Genomic DNA, 20,026 nt, shown 5'->3' on the forward strand with positions numbered 1-20,026 from the left:
TTTGTTTACTTAACTAGTTTAGTTAAATAACTAAAAATGGTCTTGCAAGAAAACAAAAATCAATACCAAAATAAAAGAAACATAAAAACAAAATAAATTATATATAATCAACACATCCAGCGACTGTTCTAGAATTATTTGAATAATCAATATATTATTTTTTGGTACAAGTGGAAAAAAAATTATTTAGAAAAATAAAGTGGAAACTAGCATCAGGCTAACAAGAGATTGATGATTCTTATAGGAGGCTTCGCAGAAGATTATTATGCTGTATCATTATCGGCCTCATATTTTGCTAGATAGTCATCACAAATACTCCCCTCCCTAAGATTATGAAATATTTGAACTCGTCATTCTCTATTGAGAATTGCGACATAGTGATGTCAAACATTAACCGTCTCTGAGATAAGTTTTATAACAGAGTTAGAGTCAAAATAAAAAATCAAGTTTTTGATACCAAGTTTACGGAACAAACCCAAATCGTGATATAGCGTCATCAACTCAGTGTGAAGGATGGAATAATCAATATTATCCACGAAACCGTAAATCCAAGCATCGTCAGCATTTCAAATCAATACACTAAAATCCGAGACACCTGGATTACCGAGGCTACTGCCATCAACATTCAAAATCATATTATTGTCTTTGTGTACAATTCCACGTGACCGTTCTCGCTGTATGAGACAAATTATGCTTGAGAGAACATTTAGACAACACATTAGCATAATTCACTAAGATGAGTTTCAAAGTATAGGAAGATATCACTTCATTAGCAATACATAATTTTTCCCAACGCGCCACAACCACCAATAAGCAGCCAAAAGAATAAAGTCGCCATTTATTTCATGTCTAATCCAATCATATAAATTAACCCTTTGTGATGACTTATTTTTCAACTATTTTTCTCATAATTGGATTAATTTATAAAAGTTGTGATTTTAACGTGATAAGATAAGTGAGAGATCACAAAATTATATTTAGTATTGGAGTTAAGACAAAATTGAAACAGAGTAACTTGAGAAAGAAATAGATGGAAATGGATAGAAATGGGGTTCCACACTCTTTCTATGATTTAGAAAAGATGATAAGCTTAAGTGAAGACCACCACAAGAAATATGGTTTCTTGATAAGATCAAAATTTTGGTCCAATCCATAACCAAAAGAGCAAAGCTCTCAAAATCACACAAAGTATTTGTTTAACAAAATTCAATTTGATTTTTCATTCATGGTTAGCTCCCTATTTATAGATAAATGATAGCTTACCATAACAACTCAAGAAATTCTATAACATCATGCCACTAACTTAATAATAATGGCTTGGGAATGAAAGGTCACACACTAAAGTTGGTGGAGAAAGTGAATATTCATTGCCTTGATGAAAAATAGCAATTATAATCATTTTGATTAATGCACCCCACATTTCTCTTTCTCCCTCCTTCAAAGCTTTACCTATTCATCTCTTCAGCCCATTATTTACTTAGAAACATAAAAGCCACGAAATTTTAAAGCTTTAAGAGCTTTAGAATGTTTAAAACACACAAAAAATAAAAAATAAACAAGTTTTTTTTTACCAAAATTTGACAAGTTGGGCCCTAACACATTTTATTACAACATAATTGATTAAAAATATCAAAATGGTTCAACAAGCCCACATGGCATGCCCTCTTTATTAGTTCGAACCAAAATGAAAAGACTTAACCCATTTCCTTTCAATTGGTCCCTTGCTCCAATTGGTTTGTTCATAAATTATATTAGAGCACCATTGACTCTCCTAGCATGTGCCCTTGTCATATGACCTCATAAGCTTTGGATTACTTAATTTAAGTCTTGATTCTCCATTTCCTCATCATCCCCTCTCTCTTGAAGAGAGTCAAACCTTGAATTGACATCATCATCACCTACATCAAAAGGAGATAAATAAGAAACATTGAAAGTGGCAATAACACTATACTCACATGAAAGTTCTATCTTGTAGGCATTGTCATTTATCTTAGAAAGCACTTGAAATGGGTCATCCCCCCTTCGCTGTAATTTGGACTTTGTTTGCAAAGTAAACTTTTCCTTCCTCGTACGAACCCAAACCCAATCTTCGGGTTCAAACACCAATTTCTTTATGCCTTTATTTGAATACTTAGCATAACTTTCATTTTTCTTCACAATTTATATTTTAACTTGCTCATGTAATTTATTTACAAAGTCAGTCTTAACTTTTCCATCCTTATGCTTCAAAAGAGAAGTGTTAGGCGATGGCAATAAATTAAGAGGTGTTAATGGACTAACGCTATACATAATTCAAAAGGTGAAAATTGTGTAGTACTATGAACAACCATATTGTAAGAAAACTTCACACGGGACAGCCATTCGTCCCACATTTTTAAATTCGTTTTAAGAACGCCTCTAAGAAGAGTAGAAAGAGTTTCATTGACTACCTCTGTTGTCCATCAGTTTAAGGATGACAAGTTGTGAAAAAAAGTAATTTAGTACCAACTTTACCCCACAAAGTCCTCCAAAAATGACATAGGAACTTAGTGTCCCTATCCTAAATAATGCTCCTTGGCATTCCATGAAGGCGTACCATTTCTTTGAAGAAGAGACCAGCAACATGACAAACATCATCTACTTTCTTGCAAGGTATAAAATGTGACATCTTCGAAAATTTGTCAACAACCACAAAAGTATAATTTTTTTTCCATTCTTTATTCTAGGAAGCCCTAAAACAAAGTCCATAGAGATGACAATCCAAGGAAATTTAGGGGTAGGTGTCATACCCCAAAATTTTCCCTACCTAATTCTTACGATTCATCTGACTTTTGACCCTAAGTTCATTCACATATTCGTTTGTATATTCATTTGCATATTCATGGCATATTCTTCCATGTGCATTATTGATTCAGAGGATGGTGTTTATGTTTAAAGTGTTGGGAAGTTCCTATTAGGATGTTCTTAAAAACCAACCATGTGGTATTTTGGTATTACGATTAATTTCGGTCTGACATGCTTGTGGATCAGGTGGATTGCATCATGGCATCAGATCTGGGTATGAACTGTAAGCGGGATTGATTAATCTTTTATGAAGTTGGCCATTTGATATGGATTCGAGACAAGGCTGTGCAAATCAGATTCAAGTCAAATAATTCATTATTTCATGCAAGTTCCATTCAAACACAAATTCAGATGTTCAATACAAGACATGGTAGAAAGCTCTTTCTCTTTACAAAAAGAAAATGTCTCATTCCATATAAAAGAGTCATAGAAAACCAAATTAAATATTTTTACATCATTTGAACCACAGTTGACTTCTGGTCAACCATTGACTTTTTTGTCAAATGGTTGACCAAAGTCAACTGACCATACTAGACCCTACTAGTTTCGTTTCTCCATGAGCCCCTCATATTCAAGCTTCTACACCATGTCAGAGTGTTGATCAATACCATATCATGAGTCATACTTGCAAAAGCATACCAAAAAACATACACAATAAGTCGCGGTCCCAACATACCACTGTAGCGGTAAATTCGTGACCATCAAGCTATGGATAAACTTGACGTCAGTAAAACCAGAGTCGTCACCGCGCTTTTATTGTTTCCAAAGGAAAAGGGAAAAGTACGAACAAAAATCCCAAAGATAAGAAGTTTTTAAATCAAAACTAATAAAATGCTAGAAATTACAGATAAGGGGGTTGGTTACACAGAGGGAATGTGTTAGCATCCAAAGTGTCATAGGTACTCATAGGGAGCCCTTTTTTGTGCGCATATATATTTTGGTATAAATTATGTTTGATAAAATATAGAGTGGGGAGATGAGAAAAGAATTCATTAATTATATTTTTGTGTTTGACAAGACCTTCGGTCTTATGCCTACGTACCAACATAAAAATGAGGGATAAAAACCCCGTAGTTCGTGGTAAAAATTTCAAAGAAGTTACTGAATTGTTTTTAACAAGAATTTAATAAGAAAAGGCAAAAAAAGACAAAGATTTTAATGAGATTATTAGTTCTTTTTGTCTTTTGAAATTTAAGTCAATATGGTTAAGTTTATTTACAAGTTTGATTTAAGAAAGGTTTGAAAAATTCAATGGCATAAGGACAAGTTTCTAATCATTAAAACATGTCTAAGTTTGAAATCACAAGCAAAGAAAGTTCTTGAAAAGAGGGAGAGATTTTTAAATTTAAGAAGTGGGGGGAGATGAAGATACTACCCTAGGCAAAAAAAATAAAAGTTAAGAGTTGAAAAGATTTGACCAATGGGATGCAATCTAACAGACAAGAATGTCATATAGAAATCCATTTTCCTTTGGACTTGAGCAACCAATAAGAAATAAGTAATGAGAAATATCCAAGCATCATATGAAGATCAAGGCATCAAATAAAGATAGCCATAATATCTAAGCAAGCATTCCAATAGCTAGCAGTTTTCAATATCATCCAATGTAGCAGATGAAATGTTTCTTGATCAACTCAGAATTAATGATCAGACATAAACAATGATAACAAAATAATAATTAAGCACAAAGACAAAGTAGCAGATGATTCAAAAAGGGCATCCAGGGTCTTGCATCAGATGAAGGCATAGTCAAAGATAGCTCAGTCTCAAATGTTGGCATTGGCCAAGTCCTTTAGCACAAGGAATGTTACCTAATTCTAAGTCCAAAAGTTCAGATAAAGTCCAACAGTCCACCAACATATTTTTTAGAGTCTTTTGTTGTTATTAGGTGTTTTAAGGTCCTAAGACCACAAACAAACAATATATACAATCACAAGATATCACTCAAATGAGCAAAGTCAAAAGGGCTTGAAACATAAACAAATTGCATGAAATGTAAATGGAAATGAACGATAAAGGTACTTGAAATCTAAATTTCATAAAGTAAATGACTTAAAAATAGAACAACATTAATAAAAAATTAGTCAATGGTTAGTCAAATGTTAGTGATGAGTTTTAATTGATTTAGTCATTCTTTGGTGAACACTCAACCATTCATTCACAAGTATGAATCCTTGAACCAAGACATCATCCATGAGAAGGGCTCCAACTTGGATAAATCAACAAGTATGCCACTAGCTCTCATAAATGGAAAAATTTCAAGTTCCCACACAATGCCATGAAGAATGGGAGACTTACAATCTCACTTACTAGAATGTTATGCTTAGAGGGACAATTTTAGCTCTATGTTAAGCAATCGTAATTGGACTTATGTAGAAGTCACAACTATTTAAGGTCGAGCAATAAAAATATAGGTGTTAATGCATGTTAGAGATTTGGTACAAAGAACCAAACTCCTAAAACATACCACACACTAAAAGAAATGGGGGGAGGACCTATCTCAGTCTGGCTCATGTTGATTCATCTGACACAAGGTCATTGATGAATCAACTAGCATTAGACATAAAGAGATTTCATTGGTCAATGAGGAATTGAGGAAGAATATGGATGAAAATGAAGAGGGGATGGGAAATATAAACACAAATTGATCATGAGAGGAATTTCATCTGATTAATACCATCCATTCATTTTGGGAGATGAAATGTACATTTCATCAATCCCCTAAATCCAATGGTTTTGATCAAACAAAAGTCAAATCAACCATGACCAAGGCCCAAACAGAAAGTCAAACATCACAAGACCATAAAAATGGCTCAACATAATTTTTAAACATTTCAATCAATTAAAAACACAAACTAAAAGGGAATTAAAATGCATTTTTATATGCACAGAACCTTAAATCCCTTCAAAACACCAAATAAATGACCAAGGGATTTATCATAGGTAAAACAAGGTCAAAGGATCTTAGACAAAAAAATTCATGATTTTTTGAAAGTCAGAAGTATTTTAAAACAATTAAAAATATGTACAAAATCATTTAATTCATGAAAAATATCAAAATTAATCCAAAAAAATAATTTTAATTCAAAATATGGAAGAGGAAAATATTTAAAGATTTTTGGTGAAAGTCCCAAATGTTTTGGATTAAAAATGAAATTGTTATGAATTAAACAAAACAAAGGAATTAAACAGAAAATCAGAAGTTAAAAAAAAAGAAGAGAAAAAACGAGGGCCATCAGATCTACCTCATTAATTGAGGTGGAAGATCTGATGGACACAACGCACGCTCCATCATGCACCACATTAAATGTCTCATACACATGGTAATCAGAAGCGAAGGCTAGGATTAAAACGTTTGAACATGATCAAGTGGTTGGGAAGATGCCAACACACCACTGGAGCCCTAGCTCTGGTGGACCTCACCAGACTGGTCCACCACCAACCACCATTAAAATAAAAAGTGAGTACATTATTTTAAAGAGAAAATGCTCAGAAGCTCGAATTTGGCCTTAATTTCACCCAATTCCAAGTATATTGAAAGATACGTGGACTTGAAATTTGAGGTGCATGGTCTGAGTTGCTTTGATTTAACCTCAAAGAAACTAAAACTTGTTGCCTACATTGGTAGGACTTCAGCCAACCAAAAACTACTTGAAATAATGGATAATTGAGAGAGAATTGAAGAGATAAAGTTTCACAAAATTCACCTTCTGTTTGCGGTGATGAAGCTCGATTTGAAAGGGATGATCAAAAGGCTTGGATCCTTGGAGTTTCAATCCCAAAACAGAAGTGGAATTGAATCTTGATTTCAAGTGAAATCTTCAAGGTTATCCTATCAATAGAGGTTAGGGAAGATGCATCTCAAAGCTTGGGAAAAGGCGTCCACATTCTGATCACAAGGGCAATGTATTTATAGCCATGTTCATTGCTTTCCAGACACTTTCAAACTTTGGCGAAAAATAGTAATGTGATGCGTATGCTTGCATGGGCATGTGATAGGCCCTTGAAATTATATAAATAGGTACAAATTCATTTTCAAATGATGTTGCAACTTTAACATGAATCCATGCAACATGTATTTGAAAAATGATCATGAACTTTCCAATTAGGGTCATGCATTACACCTGTACGTAAGTCCCTCAATTCTTGTCCAAATGAAGTGATATTGTAGTTTTTGGAAAGGTGACATAAAGGGGAATAACTTTGATTTTGAAAACTTTTCTATTTGGAGCTTGGATCATGATGAATTTTGAGGTGGAAGTGGGGGAAATCAAACATAGTTGAAAATTTTCTAAGTACAAAGTCAAATGACCACTTTTTCCACCTTGGAATAACTTTTGTTATGAGCTTCAAATGAACATGGTTTCTTCACCAAAGTTGTATCTCTTTCGTTCCTATTCAATTTTGTCACAAATTTGACATCATTTGGATTTGTCATGAGGGAGTTATGAATTTTAGAAGTTGAGGAAAATTGCTTGTTCAACGGTGATGGCCTAAAATGACCTATAATGTTTCCTCTTGGCACATTCCCTTTAAAGTTGAATTTGACATTTCTCAAAGAATAAACGTTGGAGAATACATCTTGAAATTTATCATGAAACTTGTATGGACTTCATATCATAAACATTGAGCAAGTTATGGTCCTTGGAAGTTGACCTCCTAACTAGGGCACATAAAAATGACATGTAATGTTTCATCATAAAAAATGAATTTCCAAGAAAATCTAGCTCTTGATGCCAACATGATAGTTGTTTAGAATGTCATAAAGAGTAACTTTTCTCTTATAATAATTTTCATATAACAAAAATTGTAGGAGATAGGGTCTAGGGAACCCCGGTTTTGACTAGTTGAGTTTCTCTGGTCAACCTCTTTGGACCAACTTGCAAACTTGAAGTTCTCTTGATATTTAGGGCTCATGGAGGGTCATATATGCTTGTTGAGGAAGTCACACAAGATACCCAAATGAATTAGGGCTTCCAAGGCAAACAAGCTTCAAACTCTTGATGAATTCTTGATCAAAATAATAAATAAAGAACATGGGGATCCATATATAATTTTTAGAACCATTGTGAACCATTCCTTGATTGATCTCTTGTCATGGGGGCTTCAAACCCTAGCTATGAGCTTGGTAGGGCACAAGTGGATGCACACACTACCTACAAAAGAAACAAAGTTATACATGGACATATTTTTGGTGTTTTGGTTAGTAAACAAAAGAAAGTAAAGTATGATACAATCAAATGTGCTTGGTGATCTCTCTCAATGCAAACCTAATGAATGAGGGGTAAGGAGGATGCCAAGGTGTGATCCCAAAGCCAATGCAAATGATGAGATAGAATGAGGGATCTTATGGTCAAAATTGGGGTTCTACAACTGCCCCTATTTAAGTACGTTCTAGCTGAGGATATGAATTTTAAAATCTCCGTATGAGCTCAGTAGAATGGACTTAAATAACAACATCAAGAAACAAATTTTGGTCCCTAAGAGACCTCATGATGCATATGATATGAATGTTAAAATAATCTTTATAGGGAATATATTGCCACAAAGGAAAAGAATCTGGAGAAACTAAAAGTCCACAGGAGCACAATCTATTCCGTAAGGAAAACTCACTAGGGAGACAAACACTCTGGGGAATAAAAGTTATGCATAGGCCAGGCTATAACTAGAAAAACTGATGGGAGACACGAAGGGATTTCCATGAAAATACATCAATGGAAAGACTCGGATTGGGGATAAAGGAATTTGTAGGGGATGAGAGTAGATCAGAACAAAACCGAAATACTTAAGCCAAAAGGGAATTTGATTTCACAAATAAATACGAACTCAAACTCAACTAGGGAAGAAAAAACTTCAGCATTGGAGTAAAAGAGACATATTATCTACTACCGGTTACCAGGTAAGAAGATAATGTTGGTGTAAGCCCTAGAGGCCAATAATTTTGGTACTTGTATCGAATTATTTATTAATAATAAAAGGCTTTTTCTTTATTATGTTTGTTTAATAAAGTCCCTAGAATAGTTAGTCCGTTTAATGTATCAAGTGTGACTTAATCATGAGATCCCATTAAACATAAGGACACTATTCTTAAAGTATCCGTAGTCGAGCTTTATTATAAAGAGAGATAACATTAAAGCATTAAGACTATTATGTATATAGACTGATGATCACATCTCATGGATCATGGATAAGGAGTTATCAAGTCTTAAACATAGGTATGAATATTAAGAGTAATATTTATACTGGATTGACCCGCTATGAGAATACTATATAGAATGTTATGCAAAGTGTCATAAGTTATTCTCATGGTGATAATGGTGTATACGACCCTTCGACCTGAAACCACTATGGACCCTAGATGTAGAGTCGAGTGCCTTGTTGCTGATCAAACATTGTCTGTAACTGGATGACCATAAAGACAACTGATGGGTACTCCACGAAGCATGCTATGGGACATGAGTGACCTAGATGGAATTTGCCCATCCTATGTAACAGGATAAATGTCTATGAGCCTAATATTGAATTGGACAAGGATGACACGGTATATGCCTTGTGTTCAATATAGACATAGGGGCAAAAGGGTGATTGTACACATAAGTATTATCACAAAAAGGATTTGTCATATCACATGACATTTTCGTGTCTTGGGTAGCAGTGATGTGTTGCTAGATACCGCTCACTGTTTATTATGTTAAATACGTGATTTAATATAATTGCCAATGCCGCGAAAACCTATAGGGTCACACACAAAAGGACGGATTAATGAGAGATAGAGTAACTAAGGAACATCGTAAGGTACAATGCACTTAAGTGAATTGTAGAACATCGTAAGGTACAGTGTACTTAAGTAGAATACGAAATATGGTAAGGTACGACGCGCTTAAGTGATTTTGGAATATTATAAGATATGGGCCACATACACTTAAGTGGGCTTTTTTGCTTGCAGCCCATACAAGTGGTTCTATAAATAGAACCCTTGTGCAGAAGCATTTGTGCAGTTGCAATTTCGTTTCTCTCTCTCTCTCTCTCTCTCTCTCTCTCTCTCTCTCACACACACACACACACACACACACTCAAAGCCTTCATTCGTAGCAGCTAACACTGAGATTGAAGGAATTCATTTGTGTGGACTTAGTAGAGGTGTTGTCACCATTCAACATTCGTGATCGCTCCGTAGATTTGCATCAAAGGTTTTAATCGCCACAAGAGGTAACGATTCTATAACCGATCATGCCCATTCGTAAGGATCTATAAAGGAGATTTTTTTTTAAATTCCGTTGCATTTTGGATCGCTCTTCTCCTTCAAATAATAGACTATGACAGAGGGACATCCGTTACCGGTTAGGGTAAACATATCAAGGATGACTCGTTGAGGAAAAATAGGAATTACGACTACCGGTTACCGGGTAGAATACCAAAGAGAGAGTATCTATCACCATTTAGGATGAACATATCAAGGATAAACTCATAGGGGGAGAATATGATTTTACATCTACCAGTTACTAGGTAGAAGACCGCAAAGAAGAGAAAAACTGTCACCGGTTAAAGTGAACATATCAAGGATAGACTCTCTAGGGAATAAAATAGGGATTACGACTACCTTCTTATTGGGTAGAATACCAAACAGGAAGAATATCCGTCACCGGTTAGGGTGAACATATCAAGGATAAACTTGTCGGGGAAACGTGAAAACGAATCTGCTGGGGAAAACAAAGGGGTAAATTACCTTTTACCGGTTATTAGGTGAAGGTAAAGTACTCAATTATCAAGAATAATATTACCAGTTACTGGGTAATAAACTCTCGGGGACCAAAAGATCTATTTAGGCAATAACTAGAAAGAAACAGTCAATCAAAGACTCAACCCAATGAGGATATAACTCAGGGGGAATAGTTCCATCCAGATGATAAACTGAGGCGGAAACTGAAATAATAATCATCCACGAGGAAATAACTCAATGGGGAATGAGAAAGGATAAACTCTTTCTGCTTAAGGGGATGACACTCTACAATTGAAGGAGGACATACACAACAAATTTGCATGGGTAAATAATATCACCAAAGAAGGGGATCAAAAGAAAAATCAATGTGATAAAATGCACAATGAAATATTTGATGTTTTGTTATATGCATGAATATGTATGTATGTTAGTATGCTGACAAAATAGCACAAAGGATAGAAATAACGAAGATTTGAATCATCACTACAAAACAAACGGCTAATCTCAACAAAATGGAAACAACCACTGGAGATTTTTCTAGGGATGAAAATAAATCATCTAGCTCGGAATAAATCAACTCTGGCTGGGGAAAGGCATGGAGAAGATGCATCCAGCCAATCATGGCAAACTTCGCGGGGGAAGAGAGCATTGCTGAAGGATAAAGATGAATCTAATAAGGATCCTAAAATGAGTCAACATTGTGGGGAATTTTAAGTCAACACCATATCAAATGGGAGACAACCTTGTAGGGGACTTAATCAAAACTGCTCAGAACCAAGCGCTTCCAGGAACAAAGGGAACTTCCATCATAATACGAAACTCTTCCGGGGATTTCAAGAGGTAAAACTCTGAATGAGGAATCAGGCAAACTATTGGGGAGACCGTGACACAGGGGAGAAACTACCGTGGTTATACAACACAAAAAAATGCAATTAGGGATTTGGAGACCAAATAAAGGTTCCGAGATAGCCAGGGTTCAATCATTAAGTCACGAACTGGGGAATGCATACTCTCAGCCAGGGAAGATGAACTGCAAAGGGGACCCATCACCAGCTAAAATGGGGATAATAGATTGCTTGGGGAACAACTTATTAACCATGCTGGGAATGAACGAAAAATTGTTGGGGAGGATAAAGTTACCAAACCAACTGCTTGGGGAAGACTAACAATGTCTCACACATCTCAAGACTTACCTGTTCTTAGATTTTTGTTGACATTCCTTATTGAAATCGATTATTCTTAAAGTGAATGTTTTTATTATTTTACAAAAAATAATTATTCATTGATTTATTCCAAAATTATCATCATGAAAATTCAATTTTAAAACAGAAACAAATAAGAATATCAAATAATTAGATAAAAGCTCAACTTTATTTAATAGAATGGTAATCCGCAAATGGCGAGACTCCATGGATCTTTACAAACTTAAAAATAAATATGGTCATTTACATGGGAAAAGGGCTACCTTGAATACAATGATCACTATTCTCCCTACCAACTTCAAAATCCACAGTGCTTGTCTTCGGTTGAGAATGATGAATCAGAACCAAATGACAGTTCAAAACTGCTTCAAAGATTTGGACCAGCCGGATGCAGTTACTTGCCATAGTCCCTATTTTTTTCCTAGATTGCCCTAAGGTGGGGTATTCAATCTACCAGGATGAATTTTCTGTTTTATGTCTCTAATTTATGCCTGGACCTCCCTTTCGGGTTTTCAATCCACCAAGACGCTCATTTTTGCCTAAGTCGCCCTTTCGGGTTTTCAACTTAGCGAGTTGTTCTTTTCTTTTTAGGCAAAGTATTTCTTGACTGCATCGGTGTTTACAGGACAAGTGAACTCTTCACCATCCATAATTGTAAGAATCGAAGCACCGCCAGAAAAGGCTCTCTTAACAATGTATGAGCCTTTATAATTAGGAGTCCATTTTCCCCTAGCATCAGGTTTGAAAGATAGAATCTTCTTGAGCACGAGGTAACCTTCTCTAAACACACGAGGCCTGACCTTCTTATCAAATGTTTTCTTCAATCAAATTGAGCTGGTCATATCTAGTTTGGCACCATTCAACTTCATTTAACTTGGCTTCCATCAAGACATGCAGTGATGGGTTCTCAACCTCTACAAGGAGCATAACTTCCATGCCATAAACAAGAGAGAAAGTGGTTGCCCCTGTTGAAGTGCGGATGGATGTACGGTACCCATGCAAAGCAAATGGGAGCATTTCATGCCAATCTTTGTATGTCACAACCATCTTCTGGATAATCTTCTTGATATTCTTGTTTGCAGCTTCAACAACCCCGTTCATCTTGGGCCTGTAGGGAGAAGAATTATGATGTGCAATCTTGAAGTCTTTGCAAAGAGCTTCCACCATATTATTATTCAAGTTCGATCCATTATCAGTAATGATCTTGCTTGGTACACCATAACGACATATAATTTGATTCTTGATAAACCTTACAACAAGTTGCTTGGTCACATTTGCATATGATGCCGCTTCAACCCATTTTATGAAGTAATCAATAGCCACCAGAATGAAATGATATTCGTTTGATGCTTTGGGCTTAATCATGCCAATCATATCAATTCCTTACGTGAAGAAGGGCCATGGGGAGGAAATGATGTTCAACAGTGTCGGAGGAACATAAATCTTATCCGCATAAATTTGACACTTGTGGCATTTCTTCACAAACTTGCAACAATCAGATTTCATTGTCAGCCAATAGTAACCTGCTCTTAACATCTTTGCTATAGTGTGTCCATTGGAATGAGTACCAAAGGAACCTTCATGGACTTCAGTCATCAACAGGTCTGCTTCGTGTCTATCCACGCATCTGAGCAAAACCATATTCAAGTTTCTCTTATAAAGCACATTACCGTTTATGTAGAAGTTTCCAGCTAATCTTCTCAAGGTCTTTTTATCTTTCAAAGATGCCCCAGACGGGTAAAGCTGACTTTGGAGAAAACATTTGATATCATAATACCATGGCTTTTCATATTTGACTTCTTCAACAGCAAACACATGAGCTGGCCTATCAAGACGTATCACAGTCAAATTAGGCACTTCATTCCAAAAATTCACCACAATCATGGATGCTAGCATTGCAAGAGCACCTGGAATCCGGTTTTCATCTCGAGGGATATGATGAAACTCAACCTTTGTAAAGAAAGTTGAAATCCTCCTCGCATAATCTTTGTACGGTATCAAACCGGGTTGATTTGTCTCCTATTCACCTTTGATCTGATTCATAATCAAAGTTGAATCTCCATAGACGTCAAGATAATTAATTCTGAGATCAATGGCCTCTTCAAGCCCCATAATGCAAGCTTTATACTTAGCCATATTGTTTGTACACTTGAAGGTCAATCTAGCTGTAAACGGGAAATGAGTGCCGTGAGGAGTAATAATCACCGCCCAATGCCATTACCATATGAATTAACAACCCCATTAAATACCATGCCCCAACGAGAACCAGGTTCTAGCCCTTCTTCAAGCAATGGTTCATAATAATCTTTCATCTTCAAGTACAAGATCTCTTTGTCAGGAAAATCATACTGCATTGAGTGGTAATCTTCAATAGGTTGGTGAGCCAAATGGTCAGCCAAGACACTACCCTTAATAGCTTTTTGAGATTGATATTCAATATCATATTCAGATAATAACATCTGCCAACGGGAGATCCTCCCTGTTAAAGCAGGTTTCTCAAAAATGTCCTTAATTGGATCCATTTTGGATATCAACCAAGTAGTATGATTCAACATATACTGGCGCAGACACTTAGCAGCCCAAGCCAATGCGCAACATGTCTTCTCAAGCATAGAACATCGAATCTCACAGTCGGTGAACTTCTTACTGAGGTAGTATATTGCATATTCTTTCTTCCCAGATTCGTCTTGTTGACCAAGAACACAACCCATACTTTCTTCAAGCACAATCAAATACATGATCAAAGGTCTTCCTTTAACAGGCTGAGATAGAATCAGAGGCTTAAGAAGATACTCCTTGATACTATCAAAAGCTTTCTGGAAATCTTCGGTCCAATCACAAGACTGGTCTTTTCGAAGAAGCTTGAAAATAGGTGCACATGTGGCAGCCATATGCGATATAAATCTCGAAATATAGTTCAAGCAGTCGAGAAAACCTCTGACTTGCTTCTCATTTTTGGGCGCAGTCATCTCTTGTATTGCTTTGACCTTGGCAGGATCAACCTTAATACCCTTCTCGCTTACAATAAATCCCCACAACTTACTAGAGCAAACACTAAAAGTACACTTATTGGGATTCAAGCGGGGTTTATACTTCCTCAAATGCTGGAATAACTTCAACAAATGCTCAACATGTTATTCTTCATCACTTGATTTAGCAATCATATCATCAACATAAACTTCAATCTCTTTATGCATCATATCATGAAAAAGAGTGGTCATAGCTCTCTGGTACGTTGCACCAGCATTCTTTAAACCGAAAGGCACACTCTATAACATAATGTTCCCTAGGGTGTAATGAATGTGGTCTTCTCCATATCTTCAGGTTCCATCTTGATTTGATTATAACCGGGAAATCCGTCCATAAGCGAAAATACTTTGAATTTGGTTATATTGTCTACCAACATATCAATGTGTGGCAGAGGAAAATCATATTTCAGATTGGCTTTATTTAATAATCTATAATCAACACACATGTAGACTTTTCCATCTTTCTTATGAACTGTAGCGGGAAATTCATGATCATTAAGCTATTGACAAGCTAAAGATCAAATAACAAGAGTCGCCACCGCGATTTTATAGTTTCCAAGGGAAAAGGGAAAAAATGCGAACAAAACCCAAATAGTAAGAAGTTTTAAAATAAAAACTAATAAAAGTCAGAGATCACGGGTAAGGGGGTTGGTTACACAGAGGGAAGGTGTTATCACCCAAAGTGTCCTAGGTACTCCTAGGGAGCCCTTTTTGTGTGCATATGTATTTTGTACAAAGTGATGTTTACAAACAAATAGAATGGGGGGATGAGAAAAGAATTGATTAATTATATTTTTGTGTTTGACAAGACCTTCGATCTCGTGCCTACGTACCAACATATAAATGAGGGATCAAAACCTCGTAGTTCGTGCTAAAAATTTCAAAGTGAGTATGTTGGTTTTAACAAAATATAAGTTTGAAAGACACAAAGGCCTAAAATGGTTTGAATGTGTTAGTTCTTTTTGGCATTTTTTGAAAGTTTAAATAAAGTATAGTTAAGATTGTTTACAAGTTTGATTTAAGAAAATAAGTTTGAAAATGCAATGGCATAAGGCCAAAGTTTCTACCTTTTTGCAAAAGTGGTCTAAGTTTAGAACAAAAAGTAGTTCACACAAAGAAGGTTTTGAAAATGAAGGGAGAGATTTTGAAATTAAAGAAATGGGGAGAAGATGAAGAGACTACCCTAGATACAAGAAATTTAAAAAGTTTAAAGTTGAAAAGATCTTACCAAATGGGAGCAATCCAATAGACAAATATGTCAATAGAAACCCAGAATTCCCTTGGACTTTTTAGAATTAAGCAACATACAAATGCACAATTATATCAATCTTGAAGAGCAAAGGCATCAAATAAATATGGCCTCATCCAAGCTTATCCACTTCAAAGATCTTTTCCAAAATAGCCCATGTAGCAGATGAAATCCACAAGTCACAGGTTCAACATAACAACTTAACAGGGATCAATGTTGCGGATGAATCTTGAGAGATCTTGAATGATGTATCAGATGAATTCAAACTTGCAAGTACTTATTCTTTCAACAAATTGGCATTGGCCAAGTCCATTAGCAAAGGAATGTTGCCTAAATTCTAAGTCCAATTGGGGAGATCAAAGCAACAGTCCACTCAAATTGTCTTTTAGGGTTTTTGTTATTATTATGTGCATTAGTGGTCAAAGACCAATCAAACAAACAAAGCAACAAAGTATATCACACAATATGGTCCAAGTGGACAAAGTGAAAATTGCATAAACATAAACAATTAGAATGATATGTACAATGACAAATGATAATAGAACAATAAAAGTAAATTGTATTAAAAATAAAAGCTTGAAAGTAAAGTTAATGGTTAGTAAGTTAATAGTTAGTTTTGTTTTGCTTTCGATTTCAAGACATTCCTTGGAGAACACTCAACCCACTTGCCACAAGCATGGATCCTTGAACCAAAACATCTTCCAAAGGAAGGAAAGAAGGCCAAGTTTCCACACAATACCATGGAAGAGGGGAGACTTACAATCTCACTAACTAGAATGCTTATGCCTTTTTAGGTCACCAATTTAGCGCTATGTTAAGCAATCGTAATTGGACTTATGTAGAAGTCACAACTATTTGAGGTCGGGCAATAAACTTTTGGTGTTAATGCATGTTGGAGACATAGTATTAAGAACTATGCTCATTAAACATACCACACAAAAAAAATGCAAATGTGTGGCCTAATCTCATCCATACTCATGTTAATCTTTCAATCAACTAGCATTAGGATTTTTGAGATGTCATTGGCCAATTGAAATGAATGGATGAAGAAGGGGAATTAGATGAAGAGGGAAAGGGATGAATGCGATCACAAATTGGTCAAAGGAGGACTTTTACCAAATTAATATTATTCATTCATTTTGGGAGATGGAATGTACATTCCATCATCCGCATAAATCCAATAATATTAATTTGACAAAGTCAAATCAACCTTGACCAAGGTCCAACAACAAATGAGAAACTCAAATAAGTCAATCCAAATAGTCAACACAATAAAAATGGCATTTATTCAATTAAAAATATCAAAATAATGCATTAAATTCAAATATGTTTTTTCCAAATCCTAAAATCACATCAAAACACCAAATAAATGGCCATGTGATTTATCATAGGTCAAACAAGGTCAAAGGACCTTGGATAAAAAATTTCATAATTTTGAGACACTTAAAAATATTTTTAAACAATTAAAAACAAATGAAAAATCAATTAATTCATGAAAAATATTAATAATGATCCAAAAAATAATTTTAATTCAGAATATGAAAGAGAAAACTATTTAAGAATTTTTGGTGAAAGTCCCATATTTTTTGGATCAATATTAAATTTATTATGAATTATTGAAAATAAGGGAATTAAATGAAAAATCAGAAATTACAAAATTACGTGGACCATCAGATCTCCCTCATTAATTGAGGTGGCAAATCTGATGATCCACAGCGTGCGTTCCACCAACACCTTATTCAACTGCGTGACAAATGTGTTAATCAAAAGGAACGACTGAGATTATAACGTGGAGCAAGGATCACACGGTCTGGACCTTAGACACATCATCATCGGAGCCAGAGCTCCGGTTGTCTTCTCCGGCGTGCCTCGTCGGACTGGTCATCATCAACCATCACCAAAATTTCAAACAGGGACATGATTTTAAAGAGAAAATATCACTGAGCAAGAATATCACCTCCATTTCTTCCAATTCCAACTATATTGATAGATATGTGGAATTGAAAAATGAGGTTCATGATCTGAGTTGCTTCGATTCATCATCAAAACAACTCAAACACCCTGCCTACATTGGTAGGACTTCAGCCAACACAATAATCAAGAGAATTGAGCAAGAAACAAGGAGAATCGAAAAGATCAAATTTTCTGAAATTTACCTTCAATGGAGGTCTGAACTTGCTAGATCTCGATCTAAATTGTGCTTTGCTTCACTCCAATAGCTTGCAGAAGAGGAATGGAATGGCTTAGAATCAAAGGACTCTTAGAGAATTGAATTCCAAAACAGTGGAGATTCAAGCTCAAATTCAGTTGAATTTCTCAGGTTTATCCTCTCAATGTGAAGGGTTTTCTATGGGGAATCAAAGCTTGCGTAGTGTGTGTGTTGATTATGAACAATTGAGCTTCAATTTATAGAGGATTCAAGTATTAATTACACACTCCATTCAAGTTTCTAAAATTGGCAAAGTGAGGTAAGCAGCTGCATGGGCACGCATAAGCACATCAAATGATTGCTAAAATTCCAAATTTGAAGTTCAAATATGTTGAAGCAAGCTTGGAATGCAAGGCAATTGAGAATTGTTGATTGAAGTTTGATCCATGACACATGATACCAATCTGTTTAAGCCATGCGCAGCCTATGCACTTCTCATCCAAAATGCATGAATTTTAGCTCTTTGGAAAGGTGAGATCAAAAGGAACAAGTTTGATGTTTAACACTTTTTCATTTGGATCTTGGAACTTGGAGATATTTGAGGTGGAAGTTTGAGAAAATTTGACATATTGAATTTTTTTGAAGTGTCAAGCAATATGTTACAATATTCCACCTTGCTTAACCTTTTATGTTAGCTTCAAATGAGAAAAGTGTATTCATCAAAGTTGTGGATCTCTCAAATACCTTCAAAATGGTCACCAATTTCATGTCATTTGGATTTGAAATGATAGAGTTATGCATTTTTGAAGTTTGGCAAAATCACTTGATCAATGGTATAGGTCAAAAGTGACCTATAATGTAGCCTCATATCACATGTGCAAAGAAGTTGAATTAGCTCCCACTCTAAACATCAAAGTTGAAGTAGACACATTGAATTTGATTGTGAAACTTGGAAATCTTTCATCTCTTAAAAATTGAGCAAGTTATGGCCTTGGGAAGTTGACTCTCAAATTAGGGTTTAGACAAAATGACCTATAATGTTTCAACATAGAAAGTGATTTTCCAAGAAAAAATAGCTCTAGGTCTCAACATGAAAGTTGTTTATAATGTCATTTATAGTAATGTTTCTCTTGGAATAATTTTCATATGGTGAAAATTGTAGGAGATAGGGTCTAGGGAGACCCAGTTCTGATCAGATGAATTCATCTGGCCAACCACCATCAACCAACTTGCTAATTTCCAAATCTCTTGACTTTCTAGGCTCATGGTAGATGATATATGCATAAGATGATGAATTTTTAAGTGTCCCTTGAGAAATTTTATCAATTGATGAGATAGCTTGTTGGAGAAGTTACTCAAGATACCCAGTCAAACTAGGGTTTCCAAGGCAAATCACCCTCAAACTCTTGAAGCAAACTTGATCAATATAACATGTAAAAACAATTGGGACTCATACATGATGATAATAACCATTCTTGAATAAATTCTTGGTTGTGCTCTTTGTTCATGAGGGTCTCAAACCCTAGATATGATCAATGAATCAAGGATATCATGTCCCCTACCTACAAAAGAGTTAGACAACTACAAAGACATATTTTTGGTATTTTAGTTAGTAAAAGATAATATACAAGTATGATATAATCACAAAGTGCTTGGTGATCTCCCCCAAAACAAACCCAATGAAGAAAGGGTAAGTAGGATACCAAGGTATGATCCCAATGCTAATGCTTATGATGAAATGCATGAGGGATCTTAGGGTCAAAATTGGGGTCTTACAGGAACAAGCACAATATTGGCCACCCACTGCGTATACTCGAAGGTTATAAGAAAACCATCATCAATCCATTTCTGCAC

The sequence above is a fragment of the Lathyrus oleraceus genome, chromosome 2 (assembly GCF_024323335.1).
Source record: "Lathyrus oleraceus cultivar Zhongwan6 chromosome 2, CAAS_Psat_ZW6_1.0, whole genome shotgun sequence".
Taxonomy (NCBI): Eukaryota; Viridiplantae; Streptophyta; class Magnoliopsida; order Fabales; family Fabaceae; genus Lathyrus; species Lathyrus oleraceus.